An 18952-nucleotide genomic window follows, 5' to 3' on the forward strand; every position below is an offset into this window, starting at 1 on the left:
ATGAAGCTAAAGAAAAAAGGAGCTTGGGCTGACACTGCAATAGAAGGAAACCCACTTAACTGGGAATTAAAGCAAAAGGATTCTAACCAGAGCCCTCTTCAAGGCAAAATTCCCATACAAGTACTCCAGCAAGGTCATCATCTCCCTTGAGCTACACCTCAGCTTTCTGCCTCCTCTTCATCCGCAGCATGGGCAGTGGCCACAGGCAGCACGGGAGCTTTGGGAGACACATCCCCACTGCAGGGCGGGAGCTGGATACGCAGCTGAGCCAGCGCATGTGTGGGACCTCCTCCTCCAACAAAAGCATCTCGCTCTCTTCGATTACAGAAGAAATCTTGGGTTTTCACTAACCTTAGCTTGCAAGATTTTACTGCCTCCTCTACACCCCATTCAGGAGCCAAAGATTGAAACTCCAAGCTGAGAGAAGGAGCAGCTGGAGGAGATCTTTGTAGCAATCGAGGCAACAAGGGGAGGGACCTGCAGTTTTTAAGATTCAAACTTCAGCCTTCATGTGTTTACTACTCAAATAAGTGCTCTGCAAAGAGCAGGGAGATGAAGGTGATAAGATGTTCGTTCAAACCACACAAAGGCAGCGTATCGAAAGATCCAGGAGGCAACTGGTTTGACAAACATCCTTTTTGGGTGCTCGCAAAGGAGCGTGTGCCATCCAAACACCCCAGCACCACGCGATTTCCTTATAGGGCCTCGGGTTCCTGTCCTGCAGGCAAAGGCAAGAGTTGTTCTTACCCCAAGAATTATGAGCACAGCAAGCCACAGCAGGGACCATGAGGGACCTTCGTGCCTTGGACTGCAAAGCCTCACCTGCAGGGATCTCTGCTCCTAGAACCAACAGAGGAATAGGCAGCAGAGAAGCAACACAAGGAACCTTCTCCAACACCCAGCTGGCACAACCCAAACCAAGCCCTTACCAAATCCTGCCCATGGAAGAACTGACAAAAACTAACCGCCAGTGAGGCCTAACGCAAGAGAAATCCGCAGAGGTGTCAGCACTCACATCTCTGCAAATCCACCCGTACACCTACTTACACGTAGCAAAATACAACCAACAGGCAAACACAGGCAAAAAGATGTTGTCTCCCTCTTATCTTCCTCCTTTTCTTGGGGTGCAGAGTGAGGAAAGGAAGAGGACACCAGAAATTAAGCATCTTCTTCCAGGACATAACAGAAAATCTGAAACAAAAAGCTGTAACATAGTGCTGCCGGCGCCAGCCCAGCTCAATCACCTTGTGCCATCTGGTTTGACAGTGGGCACAGGAGAGACGTGGACATCTCATTCATGCTCTGCTCCAAGGCAGGCCATGAAGACCTCAGTGATGGGTCCATGAGCAAGGCACATCCAGAGCAGGATTTAGGGGGTAAACAAATCACACAGTCTGTTGGGAAGGGGCAGCAGGACAGATCACCCAGCACAGGGCTGGAAAGGCAGGCTAGGGGGTGAACAAATGCAACTGGGGCCAATGCTGTGAATATTTGCTGCCATCAGGGTACCAGTGAATGAACCAGAGCAGAATGAGCTCCAAGGAGCAGTGCAGAGTTTGGTGGTGAGAATCCACAATACAAGTGTGCAGGAAGCAACACATGCCAAGGAGAAGCTGTCCAGACAGAAAGGCACTGAGTGTCCCACTCACTTTAAAGACATTGAGACCGAGGTGGTTTTTCACAAGATCGAAATGACAAAAGGTCAGTTGGGCACTGGTTTGAGCAACCAACACAGGGAATCATACGGTTCCCTGGACACACAGGGTGTCTAGGGTCTTCAGCAGTCACACTGATATGTGAGACCACAGCCAGGAATGAGCCCACCTGCTGACACTGTGAGGTGTCCTGCTCCAGGGATGCATATCTGCTGGGAAAGATGGGACTGTCTGCTGAGAGATCCTACCAGCAACTGATGCAACCTACTTCTTGAATGCTCTGGAAGGAAGTTTCACTGCAATGAGCCCTTACTCTGGGATGGCTGGAGGCGCACATGTAGAAAATCTTAAGGTAATAGATGAGCAACAAGACATTATATGAACTGGCAAATTTAAAATTGCTGTGGGATGTGCACGTAACACAGAAGATAAAACTTGTGGCAAACTTCATCTTAAAGCAGAAGATAAAACTCATGGCGACAAGAAGAAAACCTGCTTCTGGAATAGGAACAGCACCTGTGCCTACACAATAACCATGCTAAGGGGCATTACTTCACTACAGAAATGGTGCAGGTCATCCCTACACGTTAACCGTAGGAAATGAAGATCTAATTTATTAGTGGTAAATGCTGTCTCAGGAAGAAGAGAAGTACCAGCCTGGCAGCTCGCTTGAGACAAAGATGCTCAGTGCACAGCAGCACTACAGGACTTGAGTCCTCCTCCAGCAGCAGGGCAATGCTGTCGTCTCACTGAACTGCAAAGCCTCATTTACACCAAAAAACGTGAGAACTGGAAAGCTTACTAAGACGCAGAGATCGCTCCTTGTTCTCACTGAGCCTGAGAACCGGGCTGAATGAGAGACTCCCACCACAGAGCAGGGAAAGCACCTAACGTGCAAAAGCGGTTTCGGACTCCTTTTAATATCAAAGAGTACCTACAGAAGGTGACACAAAAGGGGCAAAGCAGCACCCAGGGTTTACGTCCAGGTTTGGGTGCCGGCTCCCGGCTGGGCACCCGCCAGGCAGGGCTGGGGGGGCTGGGGGGGCTGGTGGCCGGGGGAGCTCTTTGCAGCAGCGCAGGAAGGGGGGCTCAGCCCAGCCCAAGAAATAAATGTGAGATGTGATTCATCTCACCAAACTGCCAACAGCTAGATTCAGACACCTCTTTGTGAGCTACTTACCTGGGGCTGCTCAGCGTGTGCCAAGGGCTATCTAAGGTGGTCACACGTGTCCTGCCAGGACACGCGTGTCCCTCCTCTCTAAATGCAAGGGGATCAGCTGCAATGTGGTCCCCCAGTCCGTGGCTGTGCAGAGCTGGACTGGACCAGCCCAGCCATGGGCTTAGATCAGGAGACACTTCTTCGTGGAAAGAAGTCCAAATTAATTCACAATACACACTCACGAAAGAAAATGGCTCCGTGTGGCTGCCCTCACAGAGTCCACAGACAGCATTCCCGAGCAGCAAACTGTTCAGACAGTTTGAAAGTTAAGTCTCACCTAACAACCACCTGCATGGCTCCTGCTGCTGCTCCGTCTGTCAGGCTGCTGACCATGGACACAGCACACCAGCATGCAGCAGAAGGAAATACCTGTGGTCAGAGAGGACAGGCCTCCAGCTTAGAAAAAGAGCTTAAAAACATACTGCTACCAATGGATGGAGCATCGTCCAAGCTGGGCACAAGGAAAAAACCATCCAGGAGAGGCAGAAATAAGGGAAACTGCTGTGCCATCTTCCTGTAATAAGCAGTCTCTGGTCATCAGTTTTGAGCCTAGTACTTCACCTGCAACAGCAAACTCACCAATAAAGCCTCTAAGGCATCTAAACCCAGGAGATAGGGAGCACTGCTGCACCCCAGGGTGACGCAGCTGGGCAAAGCTGCAGGCAGGGGAGCCAAAGGGCGGGTGGAAACTGGAAATCCAGACAGAGACTCTCCCTGACACAGGGTAGGATTGACTTTTATTGCTCAGCATGACTTTCCCAGCCTGGCATCACAGGCCACCCCGATGCTTTGCTCTCAGGGAAGGGGGAACACACTGAAGGGGGGACTGCAGTGAGTGGTGAGGCTGTGCCCAGGGCAGGAGCAAGACCTGGGGGAGAGCAAGAAAGGGAGAGGAGATCAGAGCAACCACAAACCTCCGCACACACATATGTGACATAGGAGCCGGCAGCGCTCAGCATCATGTAACCCTGAGCAACATCACACACACACACACAAAAAAAAAATAAAGCAATGGGACACCCCGTGCATAGAAAGCAGGACTGGGTGGTCAGGAGAAGCAGGGCACCCAGGGCTGCAGCATGCCCTGGCACCGCTCTGCAGAGCTGCACGAGGAGGACAACAGGCTTCCAGAGCAGCTGGGGGTAAATATTTTGAACCTCTAGTGAAGTAGGGCAATTGGGTTTGGAGCTGTAGATCCCACAGTACCAGCACTTTTCAGTGGTAATCACAAGTGGTTTATCACCCCAGCTCTCTTCAGCACAGCGTTGCTCTGTTCAGGTGGCACTAAGCACCCCCAGCTCAGCGGATCGGAAGAGAAAGCCAACAGGAAGCTGAGAAATGCCTAAGACATGTCAGCTCCACACAAACACTTCCATCCAAGCCCTTCATGTTGCTGCAAGTGGGAGTTATTCAATGGGATTTCCCAAATTCCATCCCCATGATTACCTGCATTAGCAGCCAGAGTTTAAGGCTAACGCTTATGAGATGAAGCAGCTGTGAACTCCAAAAAAATAAAACCGAGAGGTGCAAACAAAGACCAACTCCAAATTGCAATTGCTTTTTGCTTTGGAGACTCAGAGATAGAGGCTCCACAGAAAGAAAGAAAAAAAAAAATTAAAAAATCAGAAGCAGGGTCCTAATACCGCACACCTTTTCTGTCTTTTGCTCTGGGATCTGCTATCCTTGAGCTGATAAAGTCTCAGATATGTTCTACTGCAATAGCAGTGGGACTCAACCCACTCAGTGGCCACCAGCTAGAAGCAAGCCCGTACGTACCTCAGGCATCGGGTACTGGCTGTCCAGGACACAGCTCTGCTGTGTCCCACCTGTGACTCAGCACGTGGGGTGGCCTCAGGACCAGCCCTGGTGATAACAGAGATGCTGCTTTAGGGTCAGGTTTTCAGAATGATGTGCAATGAAAGCAACAAACTAAATCACAGCAGGAGCAAAAAACAGGGCTGCAAGAAACTTAGCAAAAAGAACAACATAATCAGAGAAGCTGTTCTGAGGCGAATTCCTTAATGAATTGGCCTGGAATTCAGCAAAATGCATCAGAGGGTGCACAAGGCGAAGATTGAAGAGAAGGTGGTCTCAAGGACTCAGAACAAAACCTTTTGACTCATCATTTCGAAACAGTATTTGCACTCATCTGACTGTAATTCCAAAAGTAAAAATCAAGCCAGAAAAAAAAAAACCAACTCTTATTTCTGATCAAATGACACATTTTCCTCCACACACCATTGTTTAGGTTCACATTGCACTGAGGAAGCCCCCGGCAATCTGGCTCTCCCTGGGACCAGCATCACACCAGTTTTCAATGACACTGCTCAGGAAAACTGCACCCAGGCAGGTACCTGCCACCAAGGACACTTCTGTGCTCGTCTGCCCGCCTCCAGCATCCCTGAGGCTGCTGGAACCCTGAGCACTGACTGCACTCCTGTGCCTCAAGAGCTCACTGGCCACTGCTGCTCAGCTCTTCACCCACTATGGAAACACTTGTGGCTTCCTTGAAGCTGGGGCAAGACATTAACCCCACAAGATGGGCAGGAGAAACGTCTTGCCCGGTTCAGAGCAGTGAACTTGGGGCACCTCAGCTAAGCATGCTCAGAGGTGGCAGCCCAGGTGCTCAGCTCACAGCCTGACAATATTTTTTTTTATGAATGGAAAAGCTTTTCAATGGCTTCCCAGCTGGTTTCCCTGCTGGGAAGAGCCGTCTGGGAGAGCTGGTCTGCCCCAAGCCCCGCTGCTGACTTGCCAGATGGTTGAGAGCAGGAAGGAGCTCAGCTCAGCACCACAGCACTGGAGTATTGTTTATCTGCTGGTTCCTGTTTTTAGTTTTGTCTCCGTTTTCTTTCTTTGTTCTAAAATTGTGTTGCAATGGCGATACCTGGTCTGAATGACATGGGGATTGCTTTGAAGTAAGAACCAGCCCAATGCTTCATGCTGCTGAATTTTCTTATCTAATAAAAAACACAGAGGTCCCAACCCCAAAGCAAACCATGACCAGATTAACCCCCACGCCTTTGCTTTTTAAGCTGAATTGGAGCAGAGATTAATGGCACTCGAGAGCCCCTGGTATGAAGGCACGCCCCAGTCCGATCCTCCCAAATCTGGGGCTGTCAGCAGGGACACGCATCCTGGGATGAAGCAGGGCTGCCACCAGCTCCCAGTCCTGGAGGACCAGTTCAAGTGATGATGGAATCTGCCACCAGCATCTAGTTGAGGGTAGGGAGCCAGTCAGCAAATTGTCACCAAGCGTGTCCTCACTGCAAAAGGTAACTACAGCGGAGCTGATGCAGGGTCTGCTGCCAATCGGCACCCAAATCCTCCTGCAGTCTCACCTGCTGGGGTTTCCTCCAAGTCTCAAGCGTGAAGCCAACATGAATGTGCTTCATCAGAAAGATGCTGCTAACAAAGACCTCTTGGTCATGAGCCCATGAGCTCCTCATGGGCTCATTACCAAGGTCCTTCTTCTCTCACCCAGACAAAGGGACAAACAGCACTCAACAAGGTGGCCCATGGGCAGTTTGGGGATTTGAAGCTCCTTTGGGTTTGGGTCCCAGCAGACCAGAATAAGCCCTTTAGCCCCCACAGACAGCAGCACCCCTGAAGGACATAGGGACACTGATACAACGGGCTCCCCCTGCGTTCCCATCACAGCTCCGACACCCTTGAGCAGAGCCCACCACATCCCCCTCCCCAGGGACTGGAGCTCGGAGCGCCTGGGGCCATCTCGGCACGGGGCTGAGGCCGACAGCACCCTGCAAGAGCTCGCAGCTACTGAAAGCACGAGCCCTCACAGAGCCAAGCCACAAGCACAGATGGGAGAGAATTACTCCAGCTGCAGCTCAGACACAGGTCCTGCCGCTCGCCGAGGAGGGGCTGGGCTACAACAAGCCATATTTTTAGCAAACCGGGACTGAGCCCCCCCAAAACCATGATGGCCCAACCATACTGCTCTCCATGCAGTCCCTGCCTGGCTCTGAAGACTTTGACCTTGGTTTCAAGCCTGAGGGTCTCTCCACTTCCATTCTGTACCATCACAGTATGGGTGTCACCCTCAAGCTTCTCCATCTCCATCATTTTTTCCTCCATTCCCAATACCATCACGCCCAGTGGTCCCCACAGTAATACTTACCACAGCCACCTCCTGCAGCAGGCTCAGATCAGGGCCATGCATTAACAGCCCTGTGATGGGCATGGGTTTGGGCAGAGCCCCTCCAATGGGACATGGGACACATCCCACTTTATTAGAGAGCTGCAGAAAGAGAGAACAGCTCAAATACTTGCATAGCTTTTAGAGTTTTTTTTAAAAAAATCATTTTCTAGGCTGTGCTTAAGAAACAACATGTCACAGCCCTAAGGCTGAAACACTTGATTCCCAAAGCCCAGATTAGCACCAGCTCCTGCCAAGAGCCAAGATCTTTGGGAAGTTTTTACACCCCCCATTCCCTCAGTGCCAGACTTGGACATTATTTAATGCCCTTATCCTCAAATCACTCCTTCATTGAAGAAAAACGCACTACCATCCATGCAGCGATGGGGAACTGAGCTGACGGGGAAAGGCAAATTGACTTTGCCAAAGTCGCCCAGGAAGACTGTGGCAGGACAAGGGCCATGCCAAGCACCCTGACAGCACCTTTAAACTCAGAGCATTTCACCCTCCGAGCTGCTATAAAATCTGGTTGATGTATTTATGCTGTGCTTTTCTCAGCTTTTCCACCCTTTCTATTCAATCTGCAACATGCACAGCTCAGATCACACCTGAATTGAGTTGGTTACTTGAGGACTGATTCTTGTTTTTAAGAAGTGCCTAGATGGTCTTTTGTGAATTATTTTTGAAAAAAAAAACCAAACAAAAAACCCAAAAAACCAACAAACAGCAGAGGTTCAGCAAAGCGAGGCAACTCTGCTCTGCCAGTGCACAGCTTTGGGAGGCTCGGAGCAGATCTGTGGTCTTCCCACCCCAGCGCTCCTGGGCTGGCAGCAACCTGTTCCCCTCTCTTACCTCCAGGGAGACATGAAGTTCTTTCTTTGCTTTTAATTTCAAAATAACTATGAGGTTATTTTGACAGAGTTTGAGCTCATGTCTCACATCTGCCAGCTCCCAGCTCGCCCTGGGGAGGGATCAAAAGACCCAGAGAACTGAGAAGTCACCTCCCCAGGAAGCCCACCTCCCTTTGGGAATATGCTCCTCTCCAAATTAACTGGGGAGGTGTAAAGACGTGTCTAATTAGCTAGCCTGACCCCTCTGCCTTTAGCAGAAAGGCCAATTAGCAGGCAATTTGCCTCTAGCAGCGGTGGGTCCTTGGTAGATAAACAATTGCTATTTTTCTGGGAGGGCAATTCTCAAGCGGGTTAAGTGCGAATTGCTTTTGGTCACAGTTTCTGACATGCTGCAGCTATTTCTGCTCTTCTCCCCCAGCCCTTTGCCTACAAAACTCCTTCCAGTGACTGCAGCAGTTCTCCATCTCTAAACACTGTGATCGTTTTTACAAGCACAAGTGGTTCGAGCCCCAGATCACAACAGGGTTTTGCTCTTTCTATCAGCCAAGGTGCAACCCAGCCCAGTTTGACATGAGTTAGCGGACAGGGTAACCAGATCAGTCAGTATGCGGCTGGTTTTGCCTGCAGCCCCTCTCTGATCCCCTGAAAGTGGTTTCAGGAGCTGAGGGATGCCACATCAAAGCCAGCCCTTTCCTCAAGGCAGCAATGCCTGACAGCTGTTGAAGCTAGCACCAACCCTGGCTTTTAAAAATTGCTGAACATCCTCCTTCCTTCAGAGCCTTTAAATAGTTGTCTCCCGTTGGACACGATACAATAAAGGGTAACATGGATAGTCACTTTAGAAAACCTGTATTAAAAGCACTAACCTCCTCTCCACAAGCACAGGCTTTGCAGCGCTTTACCCCCCTGCTCCCACCCCGTGACAGGGGATACAGTGACCAGGAAGAGGACCAGACCCTCTCACATCCAGCAACACCAGTGATGGGGCAAACCCTGCCCTGGGCACAGTCTGGAGCAGCCACAGCTCTGCACTGAGCCTCCATCAGCATGGGGGGTGTGCCTGGGAGAGGAGCAACATCACCTCCCCAAGATGCCAGCTGTGAAACCCCTTCTCTACCAGCTGCTGCAAATCTGCCTGGGTCAAATGCTCCACCGAACCCAGGCAAACAGACTCAGAGTCTCTTCCTTCTCGTCCCCTTTTACAAGGAAAGCCTTGGCAATCTCAAGGAATAGAAGACCAAAGCAGAGCCCCTCCCTGTAGATCTGCAGGAATTGCGGAGGGCAAGCCAGCAAGATACATCTATCAGTCTTTCACATCACCGCGTCCAATCACAGGCAAGTCATTAATTTTAGTTTTAAATGTTTATACCAACAAATGAAGCACCCTATACACAAGAAGCTTAAATACTGCCCAGTTTGGCACTGCCACTCCTCTGGAAAGGCCCTCCTCACCTCGTCCCCAGTGCAGGCTGACTGACCCCCACTTCGGTCTCTCCACGTCCGCATTGCCTGTTTGCCTGGGATGTCAGCAACAGACATCAACACCACGAGCATCCACCAGCCTCCACTGGGTGCCCCAATGTCCTGGCACCGGGTTCCCAGGCTGCAACAGATGACAAGACCCCCACCACTTGCCTCCCTTCCAAACTGCTCAGACCTTGAGCCAAGAAAAAGACAGCATTGTCTAGCGGTTACAAAGGGAACCGAAAGTCCGCAAGAGAAACCAAAAGCTCCGGAGCCATGGCATGATGAGTGACCTTTCTGTGCCTCAGTTTCCTCCTCCAAAAGGAGAGATGGGGCTCCTGCTGCAGCGCACTCCGATAGCTGCTGGCTGCAAAGCAGCAGCAGATAAAGGTAAAAGCATAATTTTCTTTCATCCTGTTATTTTTATTTCCCAATGTAACCTTCACAATCCCATTTATAACCCCGGCAGGTAAGGCTGGCAGCGCAGGACATGTCAAAAAGTGTATGTATAATACATAAAAACATACTAATAGTTCAGAGGGGTTATTTCTAACCCACAAGAACCACTTGCCTTAACCGAGATATCCTGCCATGGGCACCTCAAGAGCACCCAGATACCTATCCTTAAACTTTTCAAGGAGTAAAACAATGATGTGCAATCAGAACTGCTCAGGCAGCAGCAAATTGAAAAAATAAAGCTACATGTAAGAAAAACATGTGCTCTCCACACAGTGCACGCAGGGGAGCTGTGGATTCAACCACTAGTACCCGAACTGCCTTGGAGCTCTATGTTTTTTTTAAAACCCAAATTCTGAAGAATTAAAATACAGAACTGCCTTGTCCAGACTATTGCAGCAGCAACCACTCAACTCAGTAAATCTAATTAATGAGCCAGGAAAAGTGTCATTCGTTTGCTAACTACTTCGCCCAGGGTTGCCAAATAGACAGATAAAGGGTTTAGCCTATTCCAGCCAAAGGAGCTGGGAACCTGGCAGGGATCACAGAAGATTAGAGGGCTGAAAAGAAAAAAAGAAAGGGGGAAGGAAAAAAAAATCAAAATAGATTAGCACTTGCAAAATGCAAGCATGTAAATCAGCTTACATTTTATATAATGCCACCCTTGTGAGCGCCTGGCCACAGGGCTGATCACAACTCTGCGCAGCAGCACACGAGGAGTCTCGGCTGAGCAGAGTTGTATTTGGACTCAGGAATCTCACGCCACCAACTCCCTCACAAAACCAGCAGTTTTGTTTTTACCAGCTTTGTAAATTCTCACAGGAAGCCAATTAAGGGAAACCTGGGAACAGAGGAAGATTCATAATTGCAATTAAGGCTTCAAAGTACTTATCCCAAGCACGGCCGTTAAAATTAGAGCTGGGGAAGAAAAAAAGACCTTTGAAATGTGGAGCTTTCAGATACCCCCCAGGCTGAAAGAGTTTCTCACTCCCACAACAGCGCATCACCTGGCAGGCAAAGTAGCTCACCCCGATGGGGACCTGCTCCAGGATGCCACCTGTCCCTGGGGTGCTCAGGGGCAGGCACAGCACACACGCATTTACCTCCTGCCTTTGGTTTTGGGAAGAAAGTTCAGTTCTGTATACATGGGACTTTCCCCTGCTGAAAATATTGGTGTCAAACAAAGCCTCTGCTTCATCTGTTTGATGTTCTCAGCTCCTAGGACCACTCCTAACACACTGCAGCATCCCTGCAGGACAGAATGGCTTTGCAGACTAGACTGCCGGCTGGGATACGAGAGGTTTGAGTTTAAATCTACTGTCAAAGTGATTGCCACAGCACTGCAGACACCGAGCCTTCATACCATCGCAAATGAAAGCATCCTCTCAGAAGTTCAACAGTTTCATCAGTAATCTGGATACTAAGAAATAGCGTCTAAACAGTCCAAATAACTGTGTTTGCATCCCGGCAGAGCTGCTCTGCCCATTTACAATCATACGTGTGCCACAGCAGCTCAACAGCCCGACACAAACACTGCTGTGGCTACACCGCGAGCTGGGAACGCTGACCCTGCAGACCCACCTACAGCAACACTCACATGGGCTTCACCGCCACAGTGTGATGGAGCTGACTCTTCTGGTTCTGCTTTGACTTTCAAAGACAAAAGCTCCAGTTCAAGGTGAAACACCACCAGGGAGATGCTCCCCATGCTGGCGTTCACCCCCACCCTCTCAGACAGAAAGCTGCAGCTGTTTGTCTTGCCTTGAGATTCACAATCCAGCCAAGCAAGTGATGGGAGCTGAACCACAGCTTCTCATATTAGCAACCCCAAGACAGGCAAAACCCAAAAATACTCTTGATCTGACCAAATCAAAGATATTTTAACCCATACCCTGGGCCTGGCCATTTCTGCTTGGAGCAGAGCAGAACAGCCCTACCTGTAGGAGTTCAGCCCTCCAGCAACAGCTGATGTAGATCAGGGCCTTTCTGCATGTTGGCAGATGTCAACGACACACACCGAACTGGCCAGACACTTCTAACCAGGGCTACCAACATCTTAGATCTCTGTGCACCTGTGCGTATTCCATAATATGCTATCCATCTATCTATATATTCTGTAATCTTGTATCTAGCCCTCCTCTTGCAGAAAAGCTCAAGCAAGGAAGCACAATTTTCAGGAATAACACATCCACACTAGGACACCTTGCAGCCCAGCACAGTCAGTTAGGGATTGTCCCGCTTCGCATCCCTCACCGGCAGGAATGGTGGTGGCAGCCTGTGCCATGGCCTCCAACACGTGGACTCGCTGCTCCAAGGTGCCCTTGGCAGGAATAAGGGTTGACAAGAGCCAAGAGGAGAAAAACTCACTCACCCAAGGTGTCAGGGCAAACCCCTGGTAGATCTGGGAAGAGACCACATAGGACCTGCACCAGCTGTAGCACCGGACTCACAACCACTCTGCTCTGTGTGTTCTCACTGCCAACGCTCACAGACACTTCCCTCGTGACAGCACCTCCTCTCTAGACAACACTCCAACAACAGCTTTTCTTCCAGCCCCTCCCAACCTCACCCCATCTCTAAATAGACTGAGAACATCATGGTCCAGCAGACAGTGGAGCTGGGGTAAAGGATGCGAGCACTGCTCTCCTCTGTGGGGATGCACTTTCTTCCTTCCACCACACACCCCAAAGCCCCCGGAGCTGCAGCAGTGACAGCGCTTGTGCCCAGCACGGTCTGGAGAAGGAAAGATGGGCTATGGCTGTACGTGGGACCCAGGAGCCCACGGAGGCAAGGTGACTTACCTCAGTCATCTTCATCCTTAACGTGCCCTTAACTGCATCTGCTCTCCCCTGCACGTCCACACCTCCTCTCCCCCCATGGCCTCACACTGCCCATTAGCTGCCTTATGCCACGGTTGAGTCATTCTCAAGGACTTTGTGGGTGAGGCTCGGGGTCTACTGCAGGATCTGTTGTGTGACCTTGGAAAGTCATTTGTGTATCTGCAAATGTATTGGCTCTAGGTATTTTTGCATAAGCTACTTTCCCTGCAGTGTTTTTTGCCCTACTGCTGAGCACGTAGGACTCAGTAATCAAATGAGGTCAAAGAAAATTCCAGCCCAAACCCCGGCGGCCTCAGTCCCTCCCCAGCAGCAGCCGCTGTAAACAGCCAACAGCGTCTGAACAAGCAGAGCCCAGACTCGGACAATGGCTCTCCCTCTCTACCAGCACAGAAAGTGGGAATAATCCTGTGGGATTAAGCAACATGCCACGAGCAGGGTTGACATCTGAGACAACGCACGAGCAAGCAAGGCCACAGATTGCTAGTTGCTAGAACTGGAGAAGGCATCTCTCTGGAACAAAGACGGCAGAGCCTGCAGCCCACCCATCCTCTGCCTCTCGTTACGCAGTAGACTTCTCGTCTGTAGAGGAAGCCACAAGCCATGCGGCTGAATCCATCCACACAAAAACATACACCCCCCCCCCCCAGCCCAAGCCAAGTGCTCCACCACGGGCTCGCCCATTGAGATGGTTTCCAAGAGCAACTTGCACTTCTGCATTTTCGACAGAGATCTTCTTACTTCACCTTCCCGCGCGCTGCTGCCAAAAGGAGAAGTGCTGTGGAGCCGGGGGGAAGTTGTGCCACCATTTCCTATTCTGGATGATGATTTCACTCTCCTGCCACATCCGAGAGCCACACGTGGCCCCTGCTACGCTGCGCAAACAAGCTGTGAGGCTGTTAACATGCAAAGGGCTCTGGTTTGGGCCGAGCAGTTCCAGGAAACTCAACAGTCGCGTTCAAGAAAATACAAAAATAAAGACCACACACAAATGATCTGGTCAGAAATAACCATGCTGTCCCTGGGCACTTGCAAGGCTGCAAGATACCAAAGCAGGGCATGTGGCTCAGCAGCAGAGAGGCTGGGGAAGGAAAGACACACGAAAGCAGCAGTCCAGGCCCAAGCAAGGACTTTCTGCACTCCCCTCAACAACAACACACACAGTCAGGTTGGGCTCAAGCAGCCCTGAGGTCCTCCTTTCTTGTCTGAAGGGGGTCAGTCCCCTTGGCTCCTTCCCACGGCCACGTAGCACCGGCTTGTGACGGGGAAGGAGACGATCCAGAGCAGCCAAGAAATCCACTCCTCCCCGCACATTCATGGATCTAGACTCTTCCCACCTTGATGCTAAAGGAACAGCTACATACTGCTGACAAACACCTGAAGGAAAGACTCTTTCCACCATTTATCACCAGTTTCCCCCCCATTTGCTCAGTGTGGGCATGGGGACCAAGGACTTACACTCCCCCCAGGCAGCTTGGGTCTGTCTTCCAGTCTGAACGGCAGATTCAAGCATCACTCCATATACAGAAGACTTTCCTTACAGCCGTAATAGCTTGGATTTCTGCTGACACAAACAGAAACCATTTAGAGGGCAAAACCTCCTGCCTCCCTTCCCCAAGGGAGTCTGATAAGCCCCATTACCAGAAGTTTTCTACAGCACAGCTAAAGAGTGGATCGGGTCTTAACATATTCCCTGCTTAAAACTTCTTGCTGGAGCCTTATCACCAGAGAAGCACCTGTAAATATTTTTAGAGGTAATATCTGCTAGCACAGGAATTACAGTGCATTAATTAGCAGAGAGAGGCATACTGATGGTCACATGGTCAAAACACATCCATAATTTACACCTCGTTTGGAGTTACTGAGAAAACAAAACATGCAGGAGCCATCACAAGACCTGCTATCTTTGAGGGCTCTTAGCACAAAGGCTTGCATCTCCCCAGAACAAACAGGGAAAATTTACCTCGGAAGGACCAAACCCTCATGGACAGCAAAACTCAGTGGGGGCTCTATGGGCATGTTGAGTCCATCCCTAGAAGGAAACTCAAGAACTTGCAAGGCTGTGGTCCAGCAGACTGATGGCTGGGGGAAGGGGGGGGAGGAGCAGGATAAGGATTGGTCAACACTTGCTCTTCAGGGATAAATTACTAAGAAAATTTGTTTGCATTTTGGTATCAGTGGCCATTCATGCTCCTCAACAGACACATGCAGCCTCAACCTTTCAGGTGACAGGGGTACCCTGAACCTGAGAGATGGAGCCACCGTTTTTAATGGTTAGTTAAGATTAGAGAAAGTTCTACGTTGACTGGGCATAGGCATACAGATGGGCAGCTTCACTTTCCTGAGCCATCTAGATTGTTCCTCAAGAAGTTCATAAGCTGACCGCACCCTAACCAGCCTCTCTTCTCCCACAGCTTCCTCCACTGCATAACTGTTATTGGTAAGGAAGCACGAGAGTAAGTCAGGCTGTGCCAGGACTTCCCGCACTTCCCACTGCATGCACGGACAGTACCAATAACAATAACCAGCTGCAACCTCAGAGCAATGGACCAATAGAAGGTATCACTCAGGCTTCACCACCGCTGAGCAGGACAACCCTGCTAGATGAGTGGATTAAGCTGGGTAACTCAGTTCCCCTCCAAAAAATCCCCAGAGTGCAATTGCTCAAAGAGGGAGAACCACTTTGAGATGCAAGACTGGCAGTGAGTCAATACTCACCACCATCTAAAGAAGAAAACTGGGCCATTACTAGCCTACAAATATGCTTGATCATGACAAGGATTCTCATGAAATTAAGCCATCCAGAGCTGGTTTGATGGCTAGGTCAGGTGCACTGCGCTTAGGTCCAGAAAGACCTTATTCATATGCACGACAACTGTTCAGTTAGACTTTCTGTCGGAGTGGTTTACACTTTCTTCTCTGAACACCCTGGACCACCAGCAGCCCTGCTGGCATCCCCACAAAGGCTCTTACCAGCACACCAAAGTGCATCTTGACATGAAGAAAACCTCTGGATCTCCAGCGCTTGGTAAACCTGCTGCACAGCCAACAATGTATCATGGCAAAGAAGATCAGCCAAAACTCTTGGCATCTGGTTTCCTACAACAATGCAATTAAGGCTGCCAAATTCTGGATTATCATCTGGATCCAAAAAAAATGATCGAGCCCAAGGCATGAAGCAAGATAACTGAGAAAAAAAAAATCACCCAGTGGCTTTGGAGAACCCATATCAACCATTTGCTCTGGCGTAAAGCTCTGCAGTGACGCTGAGTCTATGTCAGGGGTAGGATTCGTTGCCTCCGACTTTGCCTATGCTAGAAGGAGGTGAATCTAGGCAAATTGACCTCTACAGACAGAGAAAGCACCTGGCATGGAGGTCAGTTCATCCAATCCAACTTGAACCCCTCTTCAGGAGGAGCCTGCAAACTAAGTTAAATTAGAAGCCTAGATTTTTAGGCAAGCAAGACAGCTCCCATCCTTATTCTCCTAAGCTGCTTCCCATGTGCAAAGCAGGAATAACCACACGTCCTTCCTTAGCCTGCAGTTTTGCCACCAAATGTTCCAAAGCCTGTAAGAAGCTCAAACAGTGCAATAATGGGAACATGGAAATTGCAACAGACTCAGTTTAGCTTTCTGTTCTTTCACCCCAAATTTGATTCATAACAAACAAAAGCAGAAGCCAACATTTTTTGCAAGTAACTTATTCTGCTCAAGATCCCCAGGACTCCTCACCAGACTTCCACTTCTGGGCAGCCAGGTGTAAGCTCTGAGGAAGAGTGCTGGAGGCTGGCGTGAGTAGCTCTCAGTAAATCACCAGTCCAAGAAAGCTTTACAAGCAAACCACTTTAAAGTCTCTGCTGTAAAAACAGAGTTATTTCCACCTTTGAAGATGGAGTGTGCGCTTTGAAACCACCTAAGGTCAATTTTGTGGGGCTGCTTCACAGATGAACTACATTAGAGTACTGATAATCCAGAAAACAAGACAAATAAGATAAAATTAATGCATCATTACTTAGTTATTTGGAGCACATGAGGGCTAGCAACAAAGACACCAACAGCCCAGCGCGTGTGGGACACAGCAGCAGAGGTCTCATTTCCACACCAAAGCTACATCAGCTCTTCAGCCAGCAGCAGAATTCCCATCTCCTGTGGCAGGCAGGACCAGCCACGGACCTTCACTTGATGTTACTGAAGAAATTGACTGAGCTGACGCCTATAATCAAGCACCCCCCACCACTCCTGGAGGGAAGGTGCAGTCTCTTACTCAGCCCGCTACGGCTGACCGACACAAGCAGGATGTGAAGTGATGGCAGAGGAGCGAGGAAGGCTCCAGCACCCAGCTGATGGGAGCATCACTGCCGAACACAGCTGTGTGGGACTGTCACTGGCTCTCCTCTTAAGCCATTTTTTTTTCTGTCATTTTTTAATAAGAAAAAGTGAGAAAAGTAGTGGGGCTGCCCCTAAAATGTACAAAATGAAACCACAACAAAATTTTAATGATTTAAGAGTGAAACTGCCGTCACGTTATCATCCTGGTAATTAATTTGTCATCACAGTATGACTGCAGCTCCAGGAGTTTATTTCCATTTATGAAGAGGAAAGACAGTCTCCTAAGCCTGACCGGAGATACCAAGGTAAATCATACTGCAAAAGACAGTGCAAGAGCTGGCAGGAGACACACAGCACCCAGGGTTGAGTTTGCAGCCAGGCCCAACTTCTGGTCACACCAGGACAAGTCCAGAGCAATGCACCGGTTCCAGTTTTAGCAAAGAAGTCGCCGCAGGTACCCAAAACCTGAACATGGACCAGCAGCCTCGGAGGGCAGTGCCAGCCACCCCCAGGCAATTCTTAGCTATTGGAGAGGAACAAGGTGATCATAGAAACAAGGTGCCGTGCATCTGGCATGATGTGTATGAACCTCCGATCCCATCGTCTGCATCATCTACCATGGGATCAGCTTCATGAGGACCATGTGCTGCTCATGAGACTCAGCGCTCACACAAACCCCCTCTGATCCTTCCAGAGTCGGTCCCTGCGCAGTAACAGCTGCAGCTGGATGAAGTAACAGAAAAGGACTCCTAGCAACGTGTAGTAACAGCAACCTGGAAACTGCAATCCAGTCAAGTTTGAGAAGTGTTGGTTTTAAAACAAGTACACACTGGTTTCGCAGCATCGCTACCACCTTCCCCACCAGCAGTGCTGGCTGCAAGCGGAGGTGTGGAGTGAGAACAAAGGAGACCCCTTTTCCAGCCCTGGGGTCTCATAGGAACTGGTGGGAGAGAATGAGAACAGCAGAAGCTCATCAGTTGTGAGTGCCAGGTTCAGCCTTTCACATACCCAATTTTGTAGACCAGCAGTAGGTTTTAGGAAGCCAAGGCACCTCCCAGAGACAGATATTCAACAGTAATTGAGAGAGGATTACAACATTTTGCATCAGCTTTGCATCTCGCCTGACCTGAGCTCAAACCAGTCGTTTGAAGGTTTGTTGCTTCCATATTCAGGTCTGAGTTTTAGACTCAACTGTGAATTTCCTTGACAAACAGAAGTAGCCTGCAACGCATCGCAGACTCATACAAGCTGAAGACACTTGCAGACTATACTGGGACTTTCTGTAAGCGAGCGATTCCTCTGCTGCAAGATCGGCAATGTGAACGTGGACCATGACCAGCATCAGACCCCAGCAGCCACACTTAGGGGAAACTGAAACCCCAACAGTGCGACAGTGTCCAGCGCAAAATAGTCTGCAAACCTACCTACCATTCTGCAGACTGAGACTTCCTCTTGACTTATTTTTAAAATGTTCTTTTTTACAATTACTATTTTTCAGGACAGGATCTAGTGTATTTTGACAAACAGATACTGGGGGAATTCCACTGACTACCCCTTTAAAGCCATGGTGTATTTTGATGTTGAGAAATACAAATCTCTAAATTAGTCCCACCAAGCCATCACCAAGAACAGTTGCAACGGCACCTTCTCTCTTTCTCCAAAAAGACGTTTCTCTGTCTGCAACCTCAGTGACTCACTGCAGATCTTTTTCAATCAGAGATGCTCTTACCACTGGCAAGATGCTGCTTTCACCTCCATCTCCAGCTAAAAACACCGGCTGCACCCTTCATCTCCGTATTCCATTATCTTTAACTCCTGTAACGCAACACTCCTCAACATTTCAAATATCAAGCTTTGGGAAGTGAAAGGCACAGAGAGGAATGTGTATTCCTGATGTTGTTAGAATAAGGTCTGTTACTTTTTGCAATGGTTTCTGAAGGAAACTGCAGAAGTCCCGTTCCTGGAGAGTCTGAAGGATAAGCTTC

At 49.5% G+C, this 18952-nt stretch overlaps 1 protein-coding gene across 4 annotated transcripts in view; it reads right to left on the reverse strand.

The window, feature by feature from the left end:
- Positions 1–18952, reverse strand: part of PIK3R5 (phosphoinositide-3-kinase regulatory subunit 5) — a 64614-nt gene that overhangs the window by 33939 nt on the left and 11723 nt on the right. Inside the window, exon 1 of one of the 4 annotated variants that reach the window (XM_056344615.1) lies at positions 12173–12293. The exons of the other annotated variants lie outside the window; for them this stretch is intronic. The gene's annotated coding sequence lies outside the window, so the exon portion shown is untranslated. Of the gene's footprint in view, positions 1–12172; positions 12294–18952 lie in introns of those variants that run through there. 4 annotated transcript variants of the gene reach the window in all.

Source organism: Falco biarmicus, chromosome 1 (genome assembly GCF_023638135.1).
Source record: "Falco biarmicus isolate bFalBia1 chromosome 1, bFalBia1.pri, whole genome shotgun sequence".
Classification (NCBI taxonomy): Eukaryota; Metazoa; Chordata; class Aves; order Falconiformes; family Falconidae; genus Falco; species Falco biarmicus.